General features: G+C 38.1%; 1 protein-coding gene across 3 annotated transcripts in view; it reads left to right on the top strand.

Annotated features, from left to right (window-relative positions):
- The first annotated feature begins 1016 nt into the window (after positions 1 to 1016).
- Positions 1017 to 26102, top strand: part of Bmpr1a (bone morphogenetic protein receptor type 1A) — a 133576-nt gene continuing 108490 nt past the window's right edge. For 2 of the 3 annotated variants that reach the window (XM_076835296.1, XM_076835294.1), the window contains exon 1: positions 1017 to 1157. The gene's annotated coding sequence lies outside the window, so the exon portion shown is untranslated. Of the gene's footprint in view, positions 1158 to 1441; positions 1510 to 26102 lie in introns of those variants that run through there. The other variant, XM_076835295.1, reaches the window with a different exon arrangement.

A 26102-nucleotide genomic window follows, 5' to 3' on the forward strand; every position in this document is an offset into this window, starting at 1 on the left:
GGCAATATTTATAGTGCGCTGACTTCAGTTCGGCTGGGCTCCCACCGCTCCTTATCTTATGCCTTTGGAATTCACCGGCTCACAGATCACAGCAACCCGAGCGGGCCGGGCCTCCGGGGCTGAAGGATCGACCAGGAAACGCTGCTTTCCCTGCTGCTCCCTCTAAGCCTGTGCACCTCCACCTCCCTAACTGAGCCTCTGCACGTTGGCCGAGAGCCCAGAGCAAGAACCGGGGAGCGGTGGATGGGAGAATAATGAATGCAGTGTAACTACATTTTTCTTTTCGCCTTTGTCGCAACGACTACTACCACGACCGGGCAATCCTCCCCCACCTTGGTGACTGGGTGCCTTCTAAGCGATTAGGCTCATTTCTCAAACCCGATGACTGAAGCTCAAAGGGAGTACGAGTCGGGAGCAGAGGGGGTCGGCATGAAGGAACCCGCGGGGACAGTGGGTGATGGGAGCCCCGGCCGGGAGGCTCTCTGTCGTGGGCACCCCGAGTTGTCTGCTTGATGAGGCTTCCTCAGAGTGGCCCCGCCACGGCGGCTGCGGGGTTGGCTCTACTCGAGGGGCCGACCGGCCCAAGCGGAGGACTGGCCCCCCTCCCCACAGCAGCCCGGCGCCCCCTTGCCGGCGGCTGGCCCTCCTCCCCGGCAGCGGGGCGCCGAGCTCCGCGGGCCTTTCGGGTCCTTCCGCCGCGAGCTCGGTTCATTTCGTGTCCGGGGCGGGGCGGGGCGGGGCCGGCTCCCGCGTTCGGGTGCGCGCGGCGCTGGCGGGCGCCCTCCAAGTGCGCGCGCGCGCGGAGCCGACTCTCGTGGAGGCCCGCCCCTCCCCCAGGTCCCCGTACCCGCGCCGCCCCTCCCCTCCCCCGCGTGTGAGTGTCGGCGGCGACGGCTGCCGAGATTGGAATCCGCCTGCCGGGCTGGGCGAAGGAGGAGGGAGGAGGGAAGAGGGAGGAGGGCGGGCAGGAAGGCTCGGGCTCCGGCGCGTCGGTCCGCGCGAGACAAGGATCGCACGGCCGCGCGACGGGCGACCGGGCCGGGGCCGCTGCACGCCGAGGGCGGAGGCCGAGCCGGGCCCCCGCCGCGCCCCGGCGGCTCGCTGCCCCCACACCCGCTCCGCTCCGAGGGCTGGAGGATGAGTTCCCCGGGGTCCGGGTGAGTTGGCTTGTCTGGAAGTGCGTGTGCGCGCCGGGAGAGGCCGGCTGCGGCGGGGAGGCCGGCGCGGGCGCGGGCTAAGTTTCGAGTGAGGGGCGGCCCGGCCGGGCTGTTGAGGCCGCAGCGCGCCCTGGGCCCCGCGGTCCCCTCCGCGGACCCCTGGCCCTGGGTCGTGTCGGGTCCTGCCGTCCTGGCCCTCTTTTGTTTCCCGTCCCACCCCTGGGTCACAGGCCGTGTTTGGGAAGGCGATGTGGGCGAAAGCCGCTCCAAGGACGCTTCTGGAATCCTTAAATGGGAAAGGCGCTTAGCTCCCGCCCCGGAGCTGCGTGATCGGGATTCGGGGTTCGTCTCGGTACGCTTCGGTGAGAAAGGAAAGAGAACAAAGTGTGATAGTCGAGCCCGGAGGAGCTACTAGCCCGCCCTCCAACTTGGAAGGTGCCGGTTTTCTCCGAGGTCGCTGCGTGTGGGTTCACCTGTTGTCCTGCGCGGCCTCCGCTGCCATGTCTGTTGTGATTCTGCCCTTCAATTTCGGAAAACTTTCTGCTGGATTGCTTGTAACCTTTTTACTCTTTCCAGACTCCCAGTGGAAAGGTTTGGCAAGGAAAAAAAAATGAGATTGCGTCAGGGCAGAAAAATCATATCCGTGTGTTGGGGTCTTGTGTTTTGTACTCCTTCGTGCGCTCGGATGTTTTAATTTGGTTTAAGCACTGCAGGTTTTTCTTTTAAACAATTAGCAAATCGTTCTGAGTACATAGTAGGAACTTGGCACCCGTAATACGTCATTTACTTTCTATCCATGGCTGTTGTATTTCTCTTTTGAAGGATACTGAGCCTCAAAGATATTAAATAATTTAGATGGATGAGCTGGGATTTGAACTCGGGAACGTCAAGGCACAGGAGTGTTTCTTTTTTTAAACAAACCTTCTAATACTTTTAGGTATAATAGTGTTTTTCAGTTATTCGTACTTGAAACGCGCTGTTTTGTTGCTTGAATTCAAAACAACTCCTTGATTGTATTTGCTTGTGAGAGGAGTTAAACTTCGAATTAAATTAGAAGGTCACAATGCTTATTTTCAGTTGTTGAAATAGATCGTGAACCAGAATTATTTTGCTTTTAAAATTTAAAGTAATAGATAGGTGATTCTTTGATCTAGGAATGAGCTGTTTACGAAAGGCCGATTAAAATTTGGAATGTATTTTTAATAGAACCAGTACTCTGTTATTTTTTTTCCTTTTCACATTCTCCAAGGATCCCATTTCAAACCTTTTTAGTTTTCTGCACTTCTCCCCACCCGATACTAAAAAGATTGAGATGTCTAGTGGGAGGTCCTCCTCTGGATTCCTTCTCATCAGCTTCTTTCCTCGGAGATTGTTTTGGTTCTTCTTGCAAGTTAACACCTGGTTTCATCTTACCCTGATTTTCCTACTAAATGGAGCATGAGTTATCCTTTCTGTTGTCTTTGGTTTTTAAAAGTACAGATGTACTTAAGATTTCTTAAATTTACAAAACCCGTTGCTTAAGTTTTCTATTCCCTTAAGCTGTCTTGTTGCTGCTTTCCTTTTCAGAGCACATTAACATTTAATTTTTTTTCTTATAAAAGTAATACGTGGCCATTAAAGAGAAGTTGCAAAATAGAGCAAAATTGAAGTAAAATTAAAATCCAGTCATTCTAATCTCATCTGTAGAGATCGCCAAGAGTAGTCTACTTTTCCTCCTGGACATGGTGGCCATCTATCCACTTCTTAACCCTTTGTTGACTAGGAACCAATCAACACATTTAAGTATCTTTATTCAGTCCTCTCCCTGAAGTTCCTGTAAAATATATTTAACATCCATTTCACATTTTTTTTTATTTGATAATGCTAATCCTGGGGATCAAACCCAGGGGATTGAAAGCACTTTGCCACTGAGTTACATTGCCTGCCCAACTTCTGCTTCTTTGAATGTTTCTCCTTGGCTTTCATTCTTCTGTACACTTCATTTCAGAAATACTTGCTGTATTCTAAAATATTGTATAAGGTAAAAGGGTGCAACTACAGATACGACCCTTGATCTCATGGAGCTTAATGTCTAGTGGGGGAGACATATGTTGACATGTTGAAGGATGAATTCTATAATTAAGTAAAATTGTTGTTATAATTGAAGTGTAGAGTATTATAAAAGGTTAAAAAGAGGTTAAAATTGGGATCTGACCTGGTGCTGGGAGATTATAGGAATACCTCCCTAAAATATTACCTCAGAACCTGGCACAGTGTGAAGGAAGAGTAAGAATTAACTAGGTGTGAAAGGGGGCTTCTGCAGCTTTGTTCTTCCCTTTTCTGCCACCCTTTCTTCCTCCTTTTTTTGGGGGGGGAGGAGGGAGAGGGGTACTGGGGATTAAACTCTGGAGCACTTCCACTGAGCTACATCCCCAGCCCTTTAAAACTTTTTTTTTTTTTTTTTTTTTTTAACACAAATTTTTAACAGAATCTCACCAAATTGCTGAAGCTGGCCTCAAAGTCACCATTCTCCTGTCTCAGCCTCCCTAATCACTGGGATTACAGGCATGCACTGCACTATAACCTAGTCACTTCCTCTTAATATATTCACTTCCTCTGATATACATGTTTTCCAAGTTTCAAACTTCAGGTCACTTTTCTGTCTTCAGTCTCTCTTACATTATTATTCAGACCTTGTTGTCTGAATATTTCTCAGATCTTTGTTCTTAATTTCTCTTGTGCATGAGTCCTATTTTTTCATTTGCTTTATGCATAATGTGGCCTGGTTGTTTCTAGTTGAAACTTAACTCTTCCTTTTGGCTTCTTTGGTGTTCCTTTTTTTTGTTGATGTCATACCAAATCCAAACCTTTTTCCCATTCTATCACATATTGTTGAATCTGCCACCATCTTTTGATTCTGCTTTTATGATATTATAACTACTCTGTATTCCTGCTAACTGACAAAATTCTTAATTCATGTTGGTATTAGAGTTATAATAAAGTTATAAAATAAGTTGGGCAGTTTTCTTCTTCTTCTTCTTTTTTTTTTTCCCAGGAGTTTTGGACTGGGATTATCTGTTCCTTGCAAGTTTGGCAGACATCACCTATAGGATCATTCAGGCCTTTATCTTTTTTCCTGGAGAGGGTTTTGAGTACCATTTCAATTTATTTAAAAGCTATTGGTTTATGTAGGTTTTTAAAATTTTTTTATTATATATAACCTTTTGTTTTTATTTATTTTTATGTGGTGCTGAGGAGTGAACTCAGTGCCTCACCTGTGCTAGGCAGGTGCTCTACCACTGAGCTACAATCCTAGCCCTTATGTACATTTTTTATTTCTTGTGTGAATTTAGTGTTTCATATTTTTTCCCAGAAATTTATTTGTTGAGTTTTTAAATCTGAGGTTATTTGGTTTTGGTTTTTAGGTGTGCTTTCTACTACATGTGCTTTCCCCCTTTTCACACCCCCCTACCCCGTTTTAAACCAGGTTCTTATCCTACTTGGATAATGATATGATCTTGTTTTCCTTTTTTTGCTTCTTTTACCTGTTCTTTTTTCATTCTCCTCCTGGACTATTGGTTATAGTGTTCCTTCTACGTGGATTGCATATATGGCCAGTTATATGTCCAAGTCTAACCCAGTTTTGAAGCTCCATTTTGAATTGCAACTCTTAAGTTTTAACAATTTTTTTCTTCTGGATGGAATCCCTCCTGGAGTACCACACAGTTTTTTATTTTTAATTTTTGGCATGCAGTTTTCTCTCCCTAGTATTTTCTTATTGCACTTGTCTTTTAAAGAAGTTTTAATTTTTTTGAAGCATGATGTATATACAATGATGTATATAAATTAGATGTGCACTTCTGTGAGACATTTAATCTTTTTTTTTTTTTTTAAAGAGAGAGTATGAGAGAGAGGGAGAGAGATTTTTTTTTTTTAATATTTATTTTTTAGTTATCGGCAGGCACAACATCTTTGTTTGTATGTGGTGCTGAGAATCGAACCCGGGCCACATGCATGCCAGGCGAGCATACTACCGCTTGAGCCACATCCCCAGCCCAGACATTTAATCTTTTATGGTAGTTTTTATACAGTTACTAGTTCCACTACTAGATTGCAGGCTGGGTCTGTAATGGATTTTGTTGCATTTTAAAATGAATAAATCGGGAAAGGCCCCTATCTGTCCTAGCAGTGGCTATTGAACTGTACTGATTTGACTTATGGATCTTGGAAGCAGATGGGTTTCCTCCCATGCTAAATTTTGAAGTAGGAACCCTTTTCTTTCCTTTTACTTCTACCACCTTTTACTACTTTTTGTTTTTAGGGTGCCTTTTCAGTGCCATGAGATCTATATTTAGCCCGTCAGTCCAATCTTTTTAACATTTATCTGATTAAATGTTGTGCTGGGGTTGTGGCTCAGTGGCAGAGCTTGCCTAGCACGTGTGAGTGAGGCACTGGGTTTGGTCCTCAGTACCACATAAAAATAAATAAATAAAATAAAGGCATTGTGTCTACCTACAACTAACAGTTAAAGAAAAAAGATGTTATATTGCATTGAATTATGTCAACTGTATGCTTATAAGACACTTTATAAGCCATTGGTTGTAAAGTGCACCCCAATGTCAGAGATGTTAAAATGTATCCATCTTAAAATTGATGAAGAAAGTTTCTTTCCTGTTCCTTTAGTGTAGGTGTTGGAAAGAAAATTTAAACTCATGTGGAAGTGATTTGTACCCCTGCTGTTACTATGAAAAGTTATTTTTAAATATGTTTGTTAAATGTCTTCAACAAGTGAGAAATTTCAGGCAGTACAGAGAAATATTTATTTTTGAATTAGGTCTTTCAGGAGACCTGTGTGACTGAGAGGTACTTCCATTTCATATGTGTGTGTGTGTGTGGGGGGGGGGGTGGGTGGGTGGGTATGGAGACGGATATTAGGGATAGAACCCAGAGCCTGTGCATGCTAGGCAAGCACTGTACCACTGAGCTAAATCATCAGCCCCTGATTTCTTTTGCTTGTTATCTGAACTACAAGTTCTCTAATTGCTACAGACTTTGTAAAGTGGGAATTGTGGGGGATTGTGATGACCAATTGGATGGATCATTTTTAAGACTATCCAGTATTTATATTTCATTATTAACAATTATATATATAATAATTGTTCCTCCTTTGGGATTGGTTCCAGGAACCTGGTGGTTATCAAAATCTTTTGGATGCTCATGTCCTGTTATGCAAAATGACCTAGTATTTGCATATAACCTGCATACATCTTTTTGTATACTTAGTCATCTCTAGGTTACTTGTGTTATTTATTTTTTGTGGCCCTGGGGATCAAACCCAGGACCTTGAACATGCTACACAAGGACTCTACTACTGAGCTATATCCCTAGCTCTCTCTAGATTACTTATGATACTTAATACTTAATATAGCCTAATAAACGATGTATAAGTAGTTGTTGTTCTGTATTGTTTAGAGAATAGTGACCAAAAATTCTGTAATGTTCAGTACAGATTGTCTTGAATAGTTTTGATTCATAATTGGTAAGTGGTTCATGAGTTGTTAAATCCTAAGGTTTGAAGGGTCTACTGTATTTATTTAAAGAGAGAAGAATCTTACCATGTTACCCAGGCTGAGCCCAAACTCCTGGACTTCAGTGATCCTCTTACCTTAGCCTCCCAAGTTCCCTAATTGCTACAGACTTTGTAAAGTGGGAATTGTGGGGGATTGTGATGACCAATTGGATGGATCATTTTTAAGACTATCCAGTATTTATATATCATCATTAACAATTATATTATATATATATATATATATATATATATATATATATATATATATATATAATTGTTCCTCCTGAGTTACACACCTGACCTCAGAAACCTCTATTTGGTTGTTTCAGAAATACTTCAAAATCTTATTTTCAAAATTATAGTGTTTTGTTCCAGTTTCAGTGTCTTAGGTCTTCTGTTCTTCAAACTGACTCTACAACGTTTAATTAATCACCAAACTGTAAATCTGATTATTTTATCCCTATATCTGACATATCCTTTTCCTCCTCTTTTTCCCTATGCATAGCATACCCAAGTTCCTGAGACTATATGCTTACACCATTGAGCCCAGCTTGTACAAAATGTATTTGAGTGTTCATAATTATGTGTATCATTTTTTTTTAGCAAGTATGTTTAAGACCCGCAGGTTTTTTTTTTTTTTTTTGGACTGGGGATTGAACCCAGGGGTAATAAACCACTGAGTCACATCTCTAGGCCTTTTAATTAATTAATTAGAAGAAGAGAAAGGAAGAAATAAAAGAAAACCCAAAGTAGAGATTTCTACTTGACAATTGTATGTATGGGTCTAGAATTTGACAGAGGTTTGGGCTGGAGATATTTGGGGGTGATTACCATTTAGGCTGTGTATTTCAATAGTTGGAGTTAGGTGGTACTCAAGTGACTTTTGTTTGCATGTGGAAAGCCCTACACCCATTAGCTTAAAGGGAAAAAATGCTTTCTCTCATCTTTTTGAAAAGACTAGAAATCAGCATGGTTGAATATATATATGTATTCTGTCCCATGGAGAGATTCTTGGAGGTTTGCAGGGAGGATAGGGTGCCATCTTTAGCCAGAAATGGCTACTTCCCCCACTGGAGCAGCCAGGGAGCCCATTAAACCCTGCAGTTGGTAGTCTTCCTGAAACTATGTGAGATGGACAAATGATGGTCTCCCCAAAGGAAAAAAAGATGGCTCTGATCAGTTAAATAATTGAAATCATCTGTCCTTTGGTTTTTAGCATTTTAAGGTCATTCTTTTAGAATCTGAAGGAAAATACACATGTAAAACTCTCTGGTGCAATTTCATATATATTCTACAGACTTCTTAGGAATTTCTAGTCAGCAAAGAGCCCAGAACCAGAGCCCCAGAAAGTACCAACTTAAGGCCTTGGTAGAAAAAAATAGATGTTAAACATTTATCTAGTTGTAGTTGGGTTATGGCCTATGAAGGGCTAGTCTGGGAATTTTACGTGAGTATGCCATGAGGGAAGGGAACCTGAATTATCTAGAATGTGGGTGCTTTGGAAGGCTTTACTAAATAAAAATAAGAAAGTAGCCAGCAGAATGAGACCTTAGGCAAGAAAGCAGAGGGAAAATGTTTCTGGAAGTATTCAGTAGTTTTTAAAGCAAACATTGTATTCTTTTGCCTGCTTTTTAAAAATGTGTCTGTTTTGGATAATTTGGGAACTATGAAAAATTATAAAGCAGCAGCAAAAAGATTAAGTTCTGGCTTTAAAAAAAATTTTTTCCCCCCAATAAAGTGTACTACTGGTTCTACCACAAAGTAGCAGTGTAATCTTGGATACCACACAAAACCTGTTTAGATTTCTGCTGTTTCTTTGTCTTAAAAAGTGAAAGGGGGCTGGCTCCCCGGTACACACTTGTAATCCCAGAGGCTCCGGAGACTGAGGCAGGAGGATTGCAAGTTCAAAGCCAGCCTCAGCAAGAGTGAGGCACTAAGCAACTCAGTAAGATTCTGACTCTAAATAAAATACAAAATAGGGCTGGGAATGTGGCTCAATGGTTGAGTACCCCTGAGTTCAATCCCCAGTACCCTCCCCCCCCAAAAAAAAAAATCAAAAGGGACTTGGTGAACTTCAAGATCATTTTTCTGCTAAAGAAAGAAAGAAAATCTCATTACTCAGGCAAAGCAGTTAGTTGCTGAAATTGCAGGTCATATAATGCTTTTTGTCCTGATGACATCATTGGATTTCAGATTTTTGGCTGAAAAAAGTCACTCTTCAGCTTTGGCAGTCCTTGCAAATAACAAAGGGAATGACTTATGATCAATGGTGCTCTTGCGCTGCCCCCTTTTGTCTTCTTTTCTGAACATCATCATCATTATTTTTATTCTTTAGCATTAGGTAAAGTATCTGAAGTGTTATATGAGTATAGACTTTCAGGTTTTTATTTTGGTACTGGGGATTGAATTCTTTGGCACTCAACCACTGAGCCACATCCCCAGCCCTATTTTGTATTTTATTTAGAGACAGAGTCTCACTAGATCGCTTACATCCTCACCAAGTTGCTGAGGCTGGCTTTGGACCTGCAATCCTCCTGCCTCAGCCTCCTAAGCTGCTGGGATTACAGATGTGAGTCATCATGCCTGGCTCTCCAATTGTTTTTGAGACAGGATTTCCCTAAATTGCCTCAGTCTCCCAAGTAGCTGGGATTAAGCTTCTGATAGGAAATGTTAAAGACTTTACATTTGTTGTTTCTTTGTTTTAAAAAGTGAAAGGGACTTGGTGAATATGCATATGTAATTTACAACTAGATTTTGAAGATAGTTCAAAATGTGAAGTATCTCACTATGTTTTTAAAATGTTGATTGTATATTGAAATGATATTGTTTTGGATACATTGGACTGAAGAAATTATTAAAAATTAATTTAACTTGATTCTTTTAAAAAATATTTATTGTTTTAGTTGTACTTGGGCATAATACCTTTATTTTATTTATTTATTTTTATGTGGTGCTGAGGATCGAACCCAGGGCCTCCCATGTGCTAGGCAAGCACTCTACCGCTGAGCCATAACCCCAGCCCATCACTTGATTCTTTTAAAAATTCATATATTTTAATTAGTGCATTCACTGTTACATATTTTTATGTGCACACAGTAAAACAATGTAATTTTAATTTTATTCCCAGTACCTCTGTCTTTAATGAGGCCATAGAAAATTCAAAATTTTACATTATTTTGGTTAGTGCTACCTTTAACCTTCCTTCTTCTAGTTCTTTTTTTATGAAAATGCTTAAAAAATGTGTTGTACCTTCTGTCTCGTCTCATCTGATCCAAGCCTGAAAGTTAGCTCTTTTGCATCATTATTTGAAGGTAATATTTTTGCTTTTCTTGTATTTTTTTTTTTGCAGTGCTGGGAATCAGACTCAAGGAATGCATGCTAGACAAGAATTCTACCACTGAGCTATACCTCCAGCCTATGTGATTAATATATTAATATATTTCTTTAACACAAATTTCTTAAATTATTTCATATGCTAATAAGCTTGGTGAAACTCCAATATAGTTTATCTAACTGTGTATTAACATAGAGGACTGGGGATGTAGCTCAGTAAGAGTGCTTGCCAGGGCTGGGGTTGTGGCTTAGAGGTAGAGCGCCTGCCTAGCAAGCATGAGGCAATGGGTTCCATCCTCAGCACCATATAAAAATAAAATAAAGATATTGTGCTCATTATAACAAAAAAATAAATATTAAAAAAAACGCTTGCCAAGCATGCTCAAAGCCCTGGGTGTCAATCCCCAGTACCATAAAACAAAAAACAAAAACCACAGAACTCTTTCGTTTTTTTTTTCCTGTTAACAGAAGATACACATATTTGTGATTGAAACTTAGGCAGTACAGAATGTAGTAGTATGAAGTAGTGAAAGTATTTTGTAATCCTACCTTAACCCTCACTTCTCTACCACTGTTAGAAGTACAGAGATTAGTGTAATCTTTTCCATTACCTGACTTTCTTTTATTCTCTTCCCTTTCCCCTCTCCAAAAGTGGGGTCATATTATGCATCTTTTTATTTCTCTTTTTATTGACTGTATAGAGGGATTTTTTGTTAGTACATTTGAATTTCGTTATTTTTTTTTTAATTTTTAGTTGTAGATGTACACAATACCTTTGTTTTATTTTTATTTATTTATTTTTTATGTGGTGCTGCTGATCCAACTCAGTGCCTTACACATGTCGGGCAAGCGCTCTACCACTGAGCTGCAATCCCAGCCCCTGGTTATTCTTTTCGGTAGCTGAATGGTATTCCATTTTATGGATATACTGAATTTATTTATAAGTCCCCTATTGATGAATAATTAAAGTGTTCCCAGTTTTTTCTCTTGTATTACAGACAATGCTGTGGTGTTTGTATGTACCTTGTGAGACTTTTTATTTTACAGGATGAATTTTTAGAAATGCATTTACTGTCAGAGGAGCCATACAGATTTGATAGAAAGTGCCAGCCTGCCCTGCAGAATCTTTAAGCAATTTATAGTCCATCCAACAGTGTTTGAGTGTGTACCCACATCCCACCACAACATATACCCATCTATTTACATACATATATTTATTCTTTTTAATTATACATCACAGTAGAATCTATCAGTCTGTTAATCTTTGTCAGTCTGTCATCTGAAAACTTTTATTTATGTTGTAATATTCCTTTGCTGTTGTAAAAATACTTCAAAAAAGTTTTTTTTTGGGGAGGAGGGGTACCAGGGATTGAACTCAGGGACCCTCAACCAATTGAGCCACATCCCTAGCCTTATTTTGTATTTTATTTAGAGACAGGGTCTCACTGAGTTGTTTAGTGCCTCACCATTGCTGAGGCTGGCTTTGAACTTGAGATCCTACCTCAGCCTCCCAGTTGGTGGGATTACAGTTGTGGGCCACTGCACCCAGCTTAAAATACTTGAAAAATTTAAGTGTAATTTGTCTTATACTTTCAAATTATTATGACTAAATTTTGCCCTAGGATTTTTTTTTTTTTTTTTAATTACTGGAGATTGACTCCAGGATTGTTTTTACCACTGAGCTACAATCCTTAGTCCTTTTTATTTTTTATTTTGAGACAAGGTATCTTTTCAGTTGCCCAGGCTGGCTTTAAATTTGTGATCCTCCTGCCTCAGCCTCCTGAATTGCTGGGATTAGTCATATGCCACCTTGACCACCTATTCTAGAATTTAAAAAAAAATTTTTTTCTTAGTTATAGTTGGACACAACATCTTTATTTAATTAATTAATTTATTTTTATGTAGTGCTGAGGATCAAACCCAGCTCCTCGCATGTGCTAGGTGAGCACTGTACCACTGAGCCATGACCACAGCCCCTATTCTAGGATGTTTTATATTGCCAAATGCTTGGTACCAGGTAAGATATTTGTATCTGTTGATGGCAAAGGGTTCAGAAGATGGTACTATGGTATAAAAATTATTTTGAGCGAAAGGCATTTGCAAGTAGGCTCATTTCTGAATTCCCTTATCTGCCTAAAGGCACAGCTTTCTACAAGAACCCAGTTGTCATAAATCTTCATAGGGCATGGAATGTCATAAACCTCAGTTGTCAGAAATCTCTTACTTGTGAGTATTGCTGCTAGGGGAGATTGAGTCTTATCAATGAGATTATCCCTCCCGTACAGACGTTATCACAAAACTCAGTATTTCCGTCTATTCTCCTAAAGGTACATTTATCTTTCCTAAAAGTGACTTATTTCTTGTAAGTGCTCTTTCTCCCCCTCAGATTTCCCTGTTAAGATAGTATATAACCTTAGCCAAGCGCTGTGGTGCACACTTGTAATCCCAGTGACTCAGGAGGCTGAGGCAGGAGGATTGCAAGTTCAAAGCCAGCCTCAGCAATGGTGAGGCACTAAGCAACTCAGTGAGACCCTATTTCTAAATAAAATACAAAATAAGGCTAGGGATGTGGCTCAGTGGTTGAGTGCCCCAATCCCTGATCTCCCCCCCCCCCCCAAAATATGAAGATGCAAAAGCTAAGTAAATTGTTAAGCTAGTGAGTGGCAGAACTTGGATTCAAATCCAAGCAGACTGACTTTAGAGTCCATGCTCTTAATCACACAATTATATTCTCAAATGGAGTAGTATAATTTTAAGATGAAGATGCATCTACACACATGCATGCATTTTTCTTTACTTTTACTTCTTTTTATTCTTGCTCTTCATTGCTTGTGTTTGTTATCTGAGGTATCAGGTAAGATGTCTGATGCATTAAAATAGGTTTACTTTAAAAAATTTTATTTGTTTTTTTATTTATTTTGATGCCAGGGTTTGAACTCTGGGGTGTTTGGCCACTGACCCACACCCCCAGCCTTATCTTGTATTTTATTTAGAGACAGGGGCTCACTGAGTTGCTTAGTGTCTTGCATTTGCTGGGTCTGGGTTTGAACTTGCGATCTTCCTGACTCAACCTCCTGAGCTGCTGGGATTACAGGAGAGCGCCACCGTGCCTGATAAGATTTACTTTTAAAAATTACTTAATTCCTACGTTTTAGTATTTCAATGCATTAGAAAACTCTCATAGGTAAATTTTTGATTGATGTTCTTTCCTTGCCTGATTTTTTTTCTTTGCAACATAAAGAATATTACAAGTTATTAGTTGTCCAGTTGTCCTCATCAGTGGAATACAGTTGCATTTATTTATTTATTTATTTTCAGAGGAGGAAAAGTTTGTTTGGGGACTCTTTTTTATTGCCGAGTAATATTCCATTGTGTATATATGCCACATTTTTTAACTCCATTCATCTCCTGAAGGGCATCTGGTTGGTTCTACAGTTTAGCTATTGTGAATTGTGCTGCTACAAACATTGATGTGGCTGTGTCCCTGTAGTATGCTGTTTTTAAGTCCTTTGGATATAGACCGAGGAGAGGGATAGCTGGGTTAAATGGTGGTTTCATTCCCAGTTTTCCAAGGAAACTCCATACTGCTTTCCATATTGGCTGCACCAATTTGTAGGTCCTACCAGCAATTTATGAATGTGCCTTTTCCCCCACATCCTTGCCAACACTTATTGTTGTTTGTCTTCATAATAGCTGCCATTCTGACTGGAGTGAGATGATATCTTAGAGTAATTTTGATTTGCATTTCTCTGATTACTAGAGATAATGAACTTTTTTCATATATTTGTTGATTGATTGTATATCCTCTTCTGAGAAGTGTCTGTTCATGTCCTTGGCCTATTTATTGAGTTATTTGGGTTTTTTTTTTTTGGTCCTTAGCTTTTTGAGTTCTTTATATACCCCAGAGATTAGTGCTCTGTCTGATGTGAGGGGTAAAAATTTGCTCCCAAGATGTAGACTCTCTATTCACTTCACAGATTGTTTCTTTTGCTGAGAAGAGATTTTTTAGTTTGAGTCCATCCCACTTATTGATTCTTGGTTTTAATTCTTATGCTATAGGAGTCTACAGTTGCATTTTAAACATTTCCCCAAACCCTTCATATAGGTTTTTAAAAATTAGTGCTTTATATTTTTTCTTATTCCTGAGATATGCATATGGTTGCTTATGGTTACACAGGTAAGCCTTTATTTAAAAAAAAAAAACATCTTTACCATGAATATCACTCTTAAAATAGTAGATGTTTGCATAACATAATTATATTATTTGTAATGGTCTTAGAATGTGTTTAAAATCTACCTTGTGAGAGAAGAAAGAAGAAAAAAGCAATAAAACACTGCCACAAAAATTGAAAATGAGCCGGATACTGTGACACACATTTGTATTCAGGAGTGACTGAGGAGGCTGAGGCAGGAGAATCATAAGTTCAAAGCCAGCATCAGCAGCTTAGTGAGGCCCTAAGCAACTTATCAAGACTCTGCTTTCAAATAATAATAAAAAAAAGGTCTGGAATGTATCCCAATGGTTAAGCACCCCTGGGTTAAATCTCTGGTACCTAAAACAAAAGCAGCAATAACAGCAGCAACAAAAATAAATAAAGAAAACCTTACTACTTAATGTTTCTACCATAACTTAAGAATTTAAGGAAATAAGGCGAGTAAAGCACAAGTTTCATTCATGCTTTATATCTGAATGTCTGAACCCAAAATATAAGAAATCTGAAATTAAGGGGTGTTGTCTAAACAGAAAGTTTTAAAAATGTGGCTGTCTTGTTTTAGTTGTCCAGTTGTATGTGTGTGTGTGTGTGTGTGTTCTATATGTTCCTCTTCCATTTCATGTTCGGAACTCTTAAGATTTAAAAAAAAGTTAAGATAGCTGCGTACTGTGTCTCATGCCTTCCTGTAGTCCCAGTGGCTCAGGAGGCCGAGGCAGGAAGATTGCAAATTCAAAGCCAGCCTCAGCAATTTAGTGAGAGCTTATCTCAATAAAAAAAAGTTAGGGATGTGGCTTCATGGCTAAGTGTCTCTGGTAAACCCTTCCGACCCCCAAAAAGAGTTAAGATGTTTCATATTTGGTGTATTTTTTTTTCTGTAATAATGGACTAAAATAGAATAAGATGTGGGGAAGTAGAACCTACTGAGGGAAGCCAGAGACCAGATGGAAATAAAAATCTAAAACCTCTGGAAAAATGAAGCTAGAATGAATGCAATCTAAACACTGAAATTATACATCTGCTAGGCAGCTGTGCATTCTTTATTTATAAGTTTTTTTTTTTTTTTTTTTTTTGTGAAGTAGCAAAAGAAACTTTGGAAGAACATTTCCTAAATAATCTGAGCAAATATTCTTATCAGTAATTATGATATGTGCATTTTTTGCGAGGGGAGTACTGGAGATTGAACTCAGGGGCACTTGACCACTGAGCTACATCCCCACCCCTATTTTGCAATTTATTTAGAGACAGGGTCTCACTGATTGCTTAGTGCCTGGTTTTTACTGAGGCTGGCTTTGAATTCATGACTCTCCTGCCTCAGCCTCCCCAGCGGCTAGGATTACAGGTGTGCGTGCGTTGTGGTGCCCAGCTGATATGTGTGCTTTTTTTTTTTTAAATTATTTTTTAGTTTTAAGTGGACACAATATTTTATTTTTACGTTCTGCTGCGGATTGAACCCAGTGCCTCATGTATGCTAGGCGAGCACTGTACCACTGAGCCACTACCCCAGCCCTGATGCGCGCTTTTAATTGTACATTTCCTAGGCTTTACACTAATTCTTTTCTAAAAACAATTTTTTTTGAGGGGAGGTTCAGTTTAGATTTCCTATTTATAATTTCAGCACTGAATCAATATTTTATTAAATTATATATGAAGAGCTCTTCAGTGGGTACCAAAAAAGAGTGATGTTATAAACATGTCATTGCTTTCCTTTGTTAGTATTCTAGGATGATCTTGGACCATTGTCCAAGACTGGATTTTCAGAAGGAATGAGAACGCTTTATAACCCAGTAGCTGGCGAAGGAGTAGGGACAAAAAACAAAAAACAAAAAACAAAAAAACTGTCAAGAGATATACCCTTTAAAAGACCAGATGTTTTTACAGGACTTTAAAAATAATTGGTGATTCTTATCTTCCACAAGTTTCCAGAGCGAAGAAAAATGCAGAAGAGATGTTCTTTGAGGCTAGTTATAACCCTGCTAACAAAATCAGATAAGGATAGAACCAAAAGAAGAAGAAGGAGGAAAAAAAAAGAACAGAAAGAAAGAAATGATAGGCTATTCTTAGTTGTTACTAATTGTGAAATTTACAAGTTGAATTAAACAGTGTATTAAAATCCATAGGATAACATTAACTGGAGGATTTAAGGGATGATTTGACCTTCAGAAATCTGTAGTGTCATTTACAGTATATTAATAAAGAGGGAGGCTATCTTACTTGAGAAAAAAAAAAGTATTCAAGGGGCTGGGGTTATGGCTCAGAGGTAGAGCGCTTGCCTAGCATGTGCTAGCTGGGTTCGATCCTAAGCATCACATAAAAATAAATAATAAAATAAAGTATTGTGTCTGACTACAACAACAACAACAACAAAATATATTTAAAAAAATACTCAGTGAGCTGGGTGTGGTGGTACATATAGTAATCCCAGTGACTCAGAAAGATAGTGAGTTCAAAGCCAGCCTCAGCAATTTAGCGAGGCACTAAGCAACTCCTCAAGACCCTGTCTCTAAATAAAATATAAAAAAGGGTTGGTGAATGTGGCTCAGTGGTTAAGCGCCTCTGGGTCAATCCCCAGTACCAAAAAAGAAAAGAAAAAAAAATGGTGAAATTGAGAAACTATTTCTGGTAGATTAGACTTGCAGAAATAAGGAAATTTTTCTTAACTTGATAAAGAGTAAAACTATCTAACTGATAAAGCAAACACAACTGGAAAAATATTTTTCTTGAAAGAGGGAACAATACTAAGAGGTCATTTAAGGCTATTGTTATTGATGGAGGCTTTAGCGATTGGACTACAAGAATCTAAAGAATATAAAGGTATAAATATTTGAAGAGGAAGATAGAATGTGTACTTTTTGCCTTTGCTGCCTTCCAGGAATGCAGTTTACCTAGAAAAGACAAGAGGATCAATTGACAGGTTTAGGAAACTAATAAATGAGGTCAGTAAGGTGGCTATATACATGATAAAGGAAGAAACCAATAGGCTTCCTATACACCAGTAGTAGTTGCTCAATTTTAGAAATACTGTCAGCATTTACTACATTTGGTGAGGTGTACCTGTTAATCCTTGGCCTAATTGGCAGTTTCCCATCCCAGACAAGATTTCAATCATAAGGAGAGAGCTTTGGAAGATGAAGTTTCCAATTTCCTGCTTACCTCAATAGAAAAAAAGTCCAGTGTTTTGAAGGGCTGACACAAGGCCGGTTGCTTTCTGAGTATTCCCAGGGAGCTAAACTGCCCTCGAATGTTCTTACTCTCTCACTTTCTAGTGTGTGTGTGTGTGTGTGTGTGTGTGTGTGTGTGTGTATTTTTTTTTTTTCCTTTTTATCTTTTCTTTTAAAGTACTGGGGATTGAATTTAGAGTGTTCTACCTCTGAGCTATATATACAACCTTTTTTGTTTTATTTTGAGACAGGGTCTCCCTAAATTGATCAGGGGGGGGCCTTGAATTTGTGATTCTCCTGCCTCAGTTTCCTAAGTAGCTGGGATTACTGGCATGTACCAGCTTTGGAGAGACTGTATTACTGAGCTTCCTGTAACGTCTGGAGGCCTACCCCTTAGTTTCCTGCAAGAGTAGCACACAGTACACTCAGGGAAATAGAAAAGGGATTTCCCTAAAAGTAACTAGATTTTTTTTTTTTAATGAAAAATATGCTTGCTGTAAACCCAAAATTCAAACAATACATAAACGTGAACTTTCCTCTTCTCCTTTTGCTTGCTCTTAATTATTCCTTCTTCATTGTTAACCACTCTTGCTACTTTTATATATCATCCTAAAACTTTCTCTCCATTTACATAAATACCTGTTTTTGGTGTTTCATACAGATGGTTTCATGCATTTTGTATTGCAGCCTGCTTTTTTTAAAAATATTTTTTTAGTTGTAGATGGACACATGGTGTCTTTATTTATTTTTATGTGGTACTCAGGCTTGAATCCAGTGCTGTACACTTGCAAGGCAAGTGCTTTACCATTGAGCTACAGCCCCAGTCCGAAGCTTGCTTTTTTTGCTTAACATTTTCGTTTCTTTTGGTTTTTTAATCTTACATTGAACTGTATATATAGCTCTCTATATTCCCTTTGAATAGACACTTTTCTTCCACTGCTATCCAGTTCCTGAAACTTTTTTATAGTCCCTCTTTCTGAACATTTTAGTCACTTTGCTCTAGGGCAGCCTTTGCCCCTCTTCTCAGACTAATATTTCTAAAAAGTAAAATATGTAGGATTATGAGGAAAATCAATTATATTGAAACACAGCTCTTACAACATTTTTAGATATACTAGTATATTCTTTTATTAACTAAATGATACAGTGGCAGATTTTCACAACTGCTCTAATTTTTAAATAGTGATGAGCATAAATAATACTTTGAGTTATCTGCAACAGTATGATTTATTGGGAATATCTGATTTCTTTTGGTTATAAAGCTACAAAATATTATTACTACTACCGTGGATCTTGCCTACGCTCATAATTAAAGAAGTTGTTCAGTTAGAGGGTAGTAAAAGTAAAGGTGTAATTTTTTTTCCATCTACATTCAGGAAGTTTCTGATCAATATCATTTACAACTGAAACTTGATCCACTTTAGAGGACATTAGTTTTTTGGCCGCCCATTTCAGGAGGTGGAGTTTTTCTCTTCTAGACCCTCTTTCCTATAGTCTTAGAAGTAGGTTATTCTTGTTTACCCTTCTTTGATACTTCGAGAACACTTTACTTCTTACGTTCCTTGATGTCAACAAAAATCAGGATTTTCAATTTCATGATATTGAATAGTACCATTTACAACTATTGTTCCTTGTAGTTTAACATGGAACTGTTGTTTACTCCACGCTTATTCCAAGAAGATACTAATCTTATATGGATGGCACCCTGTTTTCCATACTACTTTTTTTTCTAATTCTTGGTGATCTCAGCATCAAGTGGGTGATTTGTCCACTACTTTCATGGTCTCTTAGTTTCTTGGTCTTCTCTAGTGTTTTATATCTTATACCTCAGTTCTGTTATACAGTAATAATATTGTAATAACAATAACTGATTCCCCTCTGTTTGATTTTCAAGCGTCGTACAGATTATCACTTCCCATGCTTCCAGTTCACAACGTGTAGTTCCATCAATCCTTTAGCCTCACTGAGATCCTCATTGCATTCCCCACTTGTCCCCACCCTTATTCAGTTTAATTTCTATTATCAGTCATGTGCAATTGGAAATATTCTCAACTCCTCTGCCCTTGCTTAGATGAGAAACCACAATGCTGGTTAAATCCAACTTTGCCTACTTTATAATTTAATAAAAATGTGGTAAAATGAATAACAGATTTATCCTGTTAATTTTTAAGTTTACAGCAGGTCTCTATAACTTCTTCATCTTACTTGAGTGAAACTTTTCTTTGAACAACTTAGTATTTCCCTCTCCTCCCCAATCCCCTAATAATTCTGTTTTCTGTCTCTATGGGTTTGATTAGATACTTGACATAAGCAGAATCATACATTATTTTATTTTTTTTAAGTGATGGACTTATTTCACTTAGCATAATGCCCCTCATGGTTTATCCATGTTGTAGCATATGACAAGATTTCCTCTTTTAAAGACTGGATAATACTTCATTGTATTCAACCACATTTTGTGTATTCATATTGATGGATAGCTAGGTTGATTCCTCGTCTTGGCTATTGTAAGTAGTACTGCAGTGAACGTGGGAGTGTAGTGATCTCATTTGAGTCTTGTTTTCAGTTATTTTAGATACATGCTCAAGTAGGGTGCTGAATGATATGGCAGTTCCATTTTTAAGTTTGAGAAATATTTTTATATCTTTGCAACAGTTTTGCACCAGTTGTAATGTCTCTTCTTTCATTTCTGATTCTACTTATATGAGTTGTCCTCCACCCCTGTAGTCTAGTTAAGGGTTTGTAAGTTTTATTGATCTTTTCCGGAAACCTGTTCTTAGTTTTGTTGATTCTTTTCTGTTATTTTTCTATTCTGTATTTTGTTTATTTCTGCTCTAGTCTTTTATCTCTTTCTTTGTGTTAACCTTGGATTTAGTTTGTTATATTTCTAGTTTGTTGAGGTATAGTGTTAGCTTATTGATATAAGATCTTCTTCACTTCTCTTTACTGGGGCTTAAATCCAGGGGCTTTCTACCAGTGAGCTAAATCCTCAGCTCTTTTTGGTTTTAATTTTGAGACTGGGTCTTGCTAATTTGCCCAGGCTGTCCTCAAATTTGTGATCCTCCTGCCTCTTAAATTGTTGGAATTACAGGTATGCACCACCATGTCTGACTAAGATCTTTTTTTAATGTAGGCCATTTACTGCTATAAACTTTCCTTTTAGTACTACTTTTGCTGCATCCCATCAGTTTTGGGATGTTATATTTTATGTCCCAAGATATTTTCTAATTTACATTGTGATTTCTTTAAGTTATTAGCGCAAGATTGTGTTGTTCACTTTTCACATAGTTCTGAATTTTCTACTGGTACTCTTCTTCTTCTTCTTTTTTTTGGATACTGGGGATTTAACCTAGAGGATCTTTACCACTGAGCTACAGCTACGTTCCCCAGCCCTTTTTATATTTTTATTTTGAGACAGGGTCTCTAAGTTGCTTAGGGCCTATTCCTCAGTTGCTGAAGCTTGTCTCAAACTTGGAATCCTCTTGCCTCAGCCTCCCTAGTTGCTGGGTTTACAGGGGAATGCTGCTACGCCTGACTCTGCTATTCATTTTGAATTTCATTCTATTGTGGTTAGAAAAGATTCTTGATATTTCAGTCTTCTTAAAGGTGTTAAGACTTGTTTGTGACCTAACCTGATCTGTCCTAGAGAATGTTCCTTTTGTACTTTAGAAGAATGTATATTGGCTTTGTATGCCTATTAGTTCCTATTGGTCTAGGTTCTGCTTCCTTCCTGATCTTCTATCGTTTATCCATTATAGAAAGAGGGAGTATTAAAAGCTTCCGTTATTTCTCCTGTCCATTTTTTTTGGTGTTTTCCTTATATATTTGGGTGCTCTGAATCTGCACTTATACTTTTTCTCAAAGAGACTGGGGGAATTAACTTGGCTGCTTGGTCTTGTTTCCATTTAACAATCACTAAGGTCAGGTGAGCCTTTCCTTAGTGCTAATCAATAGTAGTTCCTAATCCATTTATTCTCCCAATCTGACCTAGAGGATCATTTATACCTTCTCTTCAAATCTCCAACATTACCTCCCTCATCTTCACTTAAATATACAACTTTGCTTTTCATCTCCTTGAGAAAATAGATACCCTAAGGGAAGATTGTAAAATTCTTGCCACTGCATCTGTCCACTTGTCTGCATTTATGTAGCACATATTGTGATTTCCCTCTGTTATGTCAGATGAACTTGCATCAAGGATCGAAACCTGTACTGTGCTCTAATCCCATTCCTTCTTTCCTGTATACTGCAGAATGATTACCAACACATTGTGATTCTGCCACCTTAAAAACACTTCTTTTGGGGCTGTGGTTGTGGCTCAGTGGCTCACCTAGCACTTGTGAGGCCCTGGGTTCGATTCTCAGCACCACATAAACATAAATTAATAAAATAAAGGTATTGTGTCCAACTACAATAACAACAAACAGAAAAACACTTCTTTTGACTCCACTTTCCCAACTGTTGCTCTGTTGTTCTTCATTCCCCTCACCCAAAAAAGTATCTTTACTTTGTTTCCAGTTTTTCTCCTAATACCTTAGAAGCCCATCTGAATCAGACTTTCACTTCCAGCACCCTGCCAAATTGCCCTTTCTCATCCTTGAATTATTTGACTAATTAATAGTATTTGATACAGGCAATTCCTGGTTCTCTCCTTGAACACTCTCTTTCACTTGGTTTCCCAGACAGCATATTGAGAAAGTCTTCATCTTAGTCTTTCTTGTCATGGAGTACCTCCACAGTAATTTTTATATCTGTCTTTTTTTTTCCTCCCCTTAGCTCATTTCCAGGTTGATCTTACCTGACCTCAAAGTTTGAAACCATTCATGTTTCAAATTGTGATGATGCCAAATTTTAATCTCTAGACTGAACCCTTTCTTGGAATTATAGATGTATTTCACTTGGGTGTCTAAGATGTGATAGCAGTGCAGCTTTCTCTAAAAAAAACTTTCTTCCCTCAGTAAGTTAATATGCTGTGCTTAAAATGATTTCCCCTTGGAAGAAAACTAAAGCTGTTTTCTTCCTCTTTGACTAAAAATGTATAAATTGTTTTTGGTAAAAAGCATGAGATAGGACTTTCCTTTTAATCAAATGGGAAACTAATTTCTCAACTCTGTTGAATAATTCATTTTTAATGGACTGAAATGTAATGATATTAGACTTTAAATAAATAAAATTACCATTTAATGTTTGCATTATAGATTTCATACCCTTTAAAGTATATGTTATTTTAATTTAGAACACAACTATGAGAACAATAGTTGATACTGAATTAAAAATGGATTAAATAAATTGAATAAGTATGGAAACAAAAATCAGACATTAAATTTAGTTTTTAACAAACTAGGAACAACACACTGGTGGAGAAAGAGGTTCATTCACTGATCAGTATTTGGATACTTGGATTGCACTTTGAAGAAGATTAATTTTACGTAGTAAAATGCAATGACTGTAAACTTAACAGAAGAAGGTTACAGTGGAGTATGAAATATGTAACTAAACAGATACAAGCTTCCATCTAATGTAAAAGGTTTGTAGGATGCATACTTAAATTAGGAATGAAATGTAGAAGTGGTAAAATCATTACATACAAAAATGCTGTCTGTATTTAATCCCAGTTATAGGTATAGGAAATAACCTAACCCTAAGGTTATATAGCCATCAGGGGTATGTGATATGAGGAAAAAAGCATATCTCTTTTGCCACTGTTGTAAATTGGCTCAGTCTTAAGGGAAAAGAATTTGACTAAAAACATATTTTAGAAGAAAGGGGGATGAGGTACTGTGGAGCTAAGGGATTTGATTTTGAAATTTCTATCTGTGATGGCATACTATAATATCCCCTAACCTGGGCAGGGTTTTTTAAAAAAAATAATTTATTTTTTAGTTATAGGTGAACATGATATCTTTATTTAATTTTTATGTGGTGCTGAGGATCGAGCCCAGTGCCTCATGCATGCTAGGCGAGCGCTCTACCTCTGAGTCATAACCCCAACCCCTGGGCAGGGTTTTGAGGGAATCTGGGCATGATGTAAGTAGTCTAGTAGACCCAAGGAAAATTTTCTTAGTACTTTTTTTTTAAAAAATTAGAATTACTCTTGCATAAATTAAATAAAAATTGAAAAATACTTTTCTGTTAAAGAATTTTGAACCAAATATGCTGTAAGAGATGAAAATGAATTTCTTATTGACTAAGTAATATATGCTGGTATTTCCAGTCTTCTCAGCAAACTCATCCTAACCCCTACTTCATTTTATTTCCACATAATTGACATAGAAAAAATTGTTCATAAATAATTTTTAAATACATTTTTTTAGTTGTAGATGGACACAATACTTTTATTTTATTTATTTATTCTTATGTGGTGCTGACAATGAAACCCAGTGTCTCACATGTGCTAGGCAAGTGCTGTACCACTAGCTACAACCCCAGCCCCAAATAATGTTTTTGTCTCTAGAATTTAGGAAGCAGTGATATAGAACAGTATTCAACATTGGTCTTGGGATTGTGGTGGAAACAAATTCCTGGAGGTACACAAGCACACAGATAGCTTAAGTGAGTTAATTCCCAGATCTTAAACCTCTGTGAACTCTTTCTACAGTTGATCTTATGTGAACCAGTCTTTTAAGCAATTTCTTCTTTGCCACATGCCTTTCAACTGTGGACCTTTTCCATTATACAGAAAAGTGGCCCCACTTTTACCTGTCTCTACTCTTAGCCAGATGTATTTGCCTGGCAGTGGGAAACCTTGTGATGAAAAGGATCTCAAAACAATTCCAGGGCACTAGAAGAACAGGGCTGGATATCCAGTTGCAAAATAATGAGTTGGATCTCTATTGCACACCATATATAAAAGTTAAAATGGATTAAATACATAAATATAAGAGCCAAAACCATAAAAACTTTACAAGAAAAGCATAGGTATAAATCTTTGTGATCTTGGATTGGTAGTGTAGTGTCATACCTGCTTATTAGATATGACATCAGAAGCCCGAGCTATCAAAGAAAAAAGTATACAGTATTGGATTTTGTCAAAATTCAAAACCTATGTGCATCAAAGGACATTATTATGAAAATGAAGAAACATCCATAGATTGGGAAAATATATGCAAATGTGTATGGAACTTATGTACAGAATATATTTCAAAAAAACTCACTTATAATTAACCTAAAAAAAAACCCTATAATTTTTAATTTTTGTTATTTATTTATTTATTTTTTTAAGTTCTGGGGATTGAACCCAGGGGTGCTTAACCACTGAACCACATCCCCAGCCCTTTTTATTTTTTATTTTGACATAGGGTCTCCATCAGTTACGTAGGGCTCGCTAAGTTCCTGAGGCTGGCTTTGAACTTGTGATCCTGCTGGCCTCAGCCTCCTGAGCCTATGGAATTATAGGCCTGGGCCACCATGCCTGGCATTAACCTCTAATTTTCAAATGGGCAAAGGACTTCAAAGAAGATGTGCAAGTGTAATCCCAGAGATTTGGAAGGCTGAGGTAGGAGGATTTCGAGTTCAAACCAAGCCTCAGTAACTTAGTGAGGCCCTAAGCAACTCAGCAAGACTTTGTCTCTAATAAAAATTGAAAGAAAGCTGGGGATGTGGCTCAGTGGTTAAGGACTCCTGGGTTCAATCCTGATAACCAAAATAATACTTTAAAAAAATTATAGTTTTGGACCAAAATATCACTAAGAAAAATCAGTGTATAGTGAAGGATAGCTGATTTTTTATTTTATCTATACCAGGGGCAGAATTTCTGATTTTTCTTATTATACATTTGCTCATTGACAGATCATTTTAAAATATTGTTAGGACAATAATTATTAAAAATACTTAACAATTATGTAGTATTGGTGTGTTAGTTTTCTATTGCTGCTATAACAATTACCACAGACTTCATATTTTAAAGAACACAAATGTATTCTCTTACAGTTCTGGAGATCAGAAGTCCAGTACAAATTTCACCAGGCTATGATCAAGGTGTCCTCAGCCTATGTTCCTTGCTGGAAGCCTTCGGGACTGTCTGGGTTTTCTCCTTTCTCAATTTCTAGAGGCTGACTATATTCTTTGGCTTGAGATTCCCTTCCTGCTCAGATCTTTGAATAAGTCAACATGGTCTCACAATTCTGACCTTTTGTTCTCTTTTTTTTTTAACCACAGTGGGGAAAGGATCTCTGCTTTTGGGATTTATGCCATTAGATTGGACACAATTGGACAATCCAGGATAATCTCCCCATCTCAAATTTTGTACTTTTTTTCTCTCCCAGTTCTGGGAATTGAATTCAGGGGCACTCTACCACTGAGCTAAATTCCCAGCCCTTTTTATGAGCTAGAGTCTAATTTGCCCAGATCATCCTGGAATTTGGAATCCTCTTGCCTCAGCTTCCCAAGTCAGTGGGATTATAGGCGTATACCACTGTGCCTAGCTCAAATTTTGCAACACATGTCCAAGAGTTTTTTCTTTTTTAACCCAAAACATCTCTATTTTTTTAGTTTTCAAAAGCAAATTTCTTCCTTTTCCAAGATAATCATGATTAACTTAGAAAAAGCATTTCTCTTTAACAGGAAAATTAACTGTAGAGAATCTAAACACTGCTTGCCAATTTGTATTGAAGTGAAAAATAATACTTAAGCTATAGACTAGAGTGTAGGAGACTCCACCAACCTCTTTGTGTTTGTCTCAGATAGGCTAATA

Source organism: Callospermophilus lateralis, chromosome 15, assembly GCF_048772815.1.
Source record: "Callospermophilus lateralis isolate mCalLat2 chromosome 15, mCalLat2.hap1, whole genome shotgun sequence".
In the NCBI taxonomy this organism is placed as follows: domain Eukaryota; kingdom Metazoa; phylum Chordata; class Mammalia; order Rodentia; family Sciuridae; genus Callospermophilus; species Callospermophilus lateralis.